At 29.2% G+C, this 4,401-nt stretch overlaps 1 long non-coding RNA gene across 1 annotated transcript; it reads right to left on the bottom strand.

Moving 5' to 3' along the window:
• Positions 1-1,286: 1,286 nt before the first annotated feature.
• Positions 1,287-3,288, bottom strand: LOC145141087 (uncharacterized). The gene is made up of 3 exons (XR_013722435.1): positions 2,960-3,288; positions 2,772-2,877; positions 1,287-2,486 (listed from the first exon to the last, which is right to left on the bottom strand). It is a non-coding gene; the product is annotated as an uncharacterized LOC145141087 (long non-coding RNA).
• Positions 3,289-4,401: the final 1,113 nt, after the last annotated feature.

Genomic DNA, 4,401 nt, shown 5'->3' on the forward strand with positions numbered 1-4,401 from the left:
GTGTTGGCTGTTTAGGGTTAGAATCGTGGTGATAGAGTTGAATGATGGAGGTGGTTGTTCGATGGTGACAAACGATGGTGTTTATGGTGGCTTTGGAGAGTAGATTGTTGTAGATTGATTCCGTCGACGGAAGAGATGTCGACGATTGTAGTGTTCTTCCACAAGGAACGTCGTTGCGATGTGGCTATAGTGAAAACTTTTTTTGCAAGAAATATCTTTTGAGAAACATGTTATAGTCCAAAGAACACAACGCATTATATCAACAAATATAGTTTATATTTTTGGTTTGGTGAAAATAAATGTTGTTGATCTAGGTTAAAAATATGTGTGGGGTGCTTAATTTTTGTTCATTATTTTTTTTTCTTTTTATAAAATAGTTTATTTATGAAACATATCATATTATAAAGAAAACATAATTCATTCACAAATACATTTATTACATAAAATAGTTTCTCTTGCTCAATGTTGGACTATTCCCTTTTTTTATGATAGGGGCTATTCTTATTTTTATGATTCCCGTCAAATGTATAACACAAGCATTAGGCCACAAACATTATTGTCAATTTGTTTTTGTTTTTTAGCTCCACCTTCCATTTACAATAAGTCCATAAAAATGAATTTGACAACATCTTCTATTTTCTTTTTATGTATCCCACGCGAAGTGCAATGAAGACTAATAAATATATTTCTTAAATTTTTTATTTTTAATACTTACCCAAGTAATTGGAATAGAATTTGATGATGTGTCATCTTTTCCATTTTGCTTTTTCGACACATGTGTCATATTTTCTATTGTAGATCATGTTAGGCTTTTATAAAAAGTATAGTACATGTGAGATCAAACCCTATAAACTTGGTATCCTAAATTAAGATTGGCTCATCATTATGAAATTTATACTTTGATAAAACACAACCATATATAAATTATAATTGTAATTAAAGAATACGATAGAATTTAATTGTTGCTAGTTTATTAATCATATCATAAATATAATATTCGTCTATATTTTTCTTTGATAAAAATAATATTTATTTATTTATTCATAAATTATAGAATATAAAATAATAAAATTTTTCAAATTGGCAGACTCATAGCATGAAACCCCCTAAAATACATATTACACACACAACTTGCAAAGTGAATATATGAGCAGATTCATAAATCATGTTTTGTTTAATAAATGGTATTGAATTGTTTCTTATAACATCATACTTTCAAAAATCATGTGTAGTACACAAAACACACTTCTACTTTCTAATAAAAATAAATTAAAATAACATGCTACAGTAAACAAATAAAATAAAATAGATTGCTATGATTATCGAAAAAAATAATACAAATAAAAAATAAATCAAAGTAGGCTACAAAAGGCCACTTTAAAACACCATGTTGTCAGCTCCTTTAATTGAATTTTGGTTGTTGACTTCACCATGTGATTATGTTGAAGGTATATGAAGTTTAGACTGCAACCATCATCGCGATCTAAAAAAAATGTCTTAAGAAGGCTTCTAAATTTGCTGATATCAGTTGTCAAAAACAAATGAAGCGAGCAACCATTTTTTCTTATAATTTTTATTTATTTAACAACTTCGTTATTTCCTTTTCAACAAACCATGGACGAAGTCAAAATAAAAGATATACAGATGATGGATAGTAAAACCTTTATATATTTTAGCATCATAATAGGCTTAGAAACAAACAAATTAAGTTTCCACATTTATCCTTGAGATTCAAACTTAAAATTCCAGATTTAAACTTTTTCCAATGCTTTACTTTTAAACTTTAAAGTTCCCACTTTCCACCTTTTTCCTTGATGAATTTGATCAAATTATGAGTTTTTCGGATTTGTCCCTTTCAAACCAAGTATATATTTCTTTTCTATATTTTCCCCTTTTAGGGGAAACCCCTATAGCATGTCTAAAAATATTTTTTCTTCATTCTGCCACAAATTTCCCAGTCAAACCCATTAAAAAAGGTTTACTATGATGAAGGCAAGCACTTCTAGTGATCTTGGACATTGCCAAAACCATCTTTATAATTGTTACTAAAACTTGAATAACCGTAATAGCAATGTACTTGCAATTGTACGCTTCTGTTTTTTGTATAAGTGTAACATACTCCATTCAGGCTATTTCCATTTTCTTTGGATTATAATTTATACATGATCTAGGACATTGCCAAAGTGATCAATGTAGTGTCGGTTCCAAGTTCTTGCACCATACTGTGCCACCGAAGACTATAGTTGAGGTAAAAAAGTCTAAAATATGTCATAAATAATAAAACAAAACATACCATACTACACTTGATTATTTTAACTAAATGCATACCTGCATATTTCGAAAACATTAAAAGAAGAAAAAATGAAAGAAAAATAGTTACCTGAGTTCATCTAAAGTTAATCAATACATGTATATCTTCACCTCAGGATCATCTAAGAGACGAAGGGCACCAGATGTGAGTAATTATTTTGAGTTCAACTTAAGAGCTGTTCAATCATGAGAACCAAAAGTTTAGCAAATAAGACAACTTTAATTTTATAGTTTTACAGATTAAAAATAATTACATACTTCCTAACCTGGCCACCCTTTCATTTATAGTTATCCTAATTCTAATTCATATTCACATTGTCTATTAAACTCAAATCACACCCAAGTATAGCTCACTATTCCAACCGTTTAGATTTTCATAAAAAAGTTAAAACCTACACTTAGAAATTATATCAAAGAGATGGGTTATCTAAACTGAAAGTAAAAAAGAAAGACCAAATTACCCTTCTACTGTAATTTCTTCCCATTTCCGTTCTTGAACATTCATCTTCAATCAACCGTCATGTAAGGGTGCTATGATGCTTGTTAATTAATGACTTCTTTGGAACTCTGCAATAACCATTTTTTTTATCAATAATGAGAAGTTACTCTTAAAAGACACATAAATCTTTAATAGGGATCTGTATATTACCTTCATACTAAAAATTTGACTGCAAAAGTCAAAATTAAATGGCGGAGGAGGCAAATTTGGATACGGGAACCATAAATGGAATAGGAGGGATATGGATTAGGGTTCTTATCAGAGAGTTCGAGAGAAGAGATGGCAAAGAGTTCTTCCACAAGTAATGCCTATTAATCAACTGATATAAGAGATGATATATAGAGAGAGATAGAAGAGAGCAATCAGAGAGACGGAAGAGATTGAAGTGAGCAATTAGAGAGACAGAAAAGATTTTGGAGAAACGATGACTAATGGTATGTAGATGAAATTAGGGTTTTCCATGTTTAGATATAGGGAGAAGGTACTACCGTCGGTTACAATCAAAAGAGAATGCGCAGACGTTTTCACATGATGTTATAATAGGTATACCGTTAATGGATACTTTTTGGAAATACGCTTAATATATATATATATATATATATATATATATATATATATATATATATATATATATATATATATATATATACCGTTAATGGATACTTTTTGGAAATAACTGTAAAAAGTGTAATAAATGAGTTTTCTAAAGCTATTGAGAGCTTTACCATTGAATGGTAATTAATTAAGTCTTTGCGGCATCATTTTGATGACTTATTAGACCGAAGAAAAGTACACATTGAGGTTATTAGACCGAAGAAAAGTACACATTGAGGAAAGTCACATGATCACCCTTGTAAAAGGTTTGATGAGAGAAAGCACTGATATAAAAAAAGGACCTAAGATGCATGTCATCTCAATAGCATGTCCATTTATGAAAAATCCTTGAAAATTTTGATATAGAAGATTTCAATAGTCCTCTCATTTGACTAATGTTGATAATTGAAGAGGGAAATGGAATGGGGCATTAGGGTGGAATAAGAAAATCTTTTTTTTAATCGTTGTTTGATGGAACGAAATGATATAACTTTTACTATGAATAACTTTTATTAATATGATCTTTAATAACATTATTTTTTTTATAAAAATTAATTTTTTTAGTAAAATATTTTCTTTTTATCTTTCAAAATTGTTACTAAAATGTTTTTATAAAAATTAGATTTTTTGGGAACAAAATCTCTGGCTAATTAATGAAGATTAACAAAAAGAAAGGAATCAAACTCCTTCATTCCATCAGACAAAGCAAAAAAGCTTCTTCTTTCATTCCATTAGAATCACTCACCCATTCCATTCCATTCCTTCCCCCAATTTCATGTCTACCAAACTAACAGGGTATTTTTGACATTTGCAAAATATTTGAAAAGAAAACCATCCTGAAATATTGGATGACCATATTCTGTTATGATTACTCTGCTTAGAAGTGTTTTTCCAAGTTCAAACTTGAACTGCAATCAAGAATGTCACTTTCATGAATTTCGAATGAAAAAAAGTTGTAATCTTTGTGTAAAATATAGTCGAATAGAAAAAAAAAATAT

The sequence above is a fragment of the Lactuca virosa genome, chromosome 9 (assembly GCF_052849685.1).
Source record: "Lactuca virosa cultivar CGN04683 chromosome 9, Lactuca_virosa_CGN04683_v6, whole genome shotgun sequence".
In the NCBI taxonomy this organism is placed as follows: domain Eukaryota; kingdom Viridiplantae; phylum Streptophyta; class Magnoliopsida; order Asterales; family Asteraceae; genus Lactuca; species Lactuca virosa.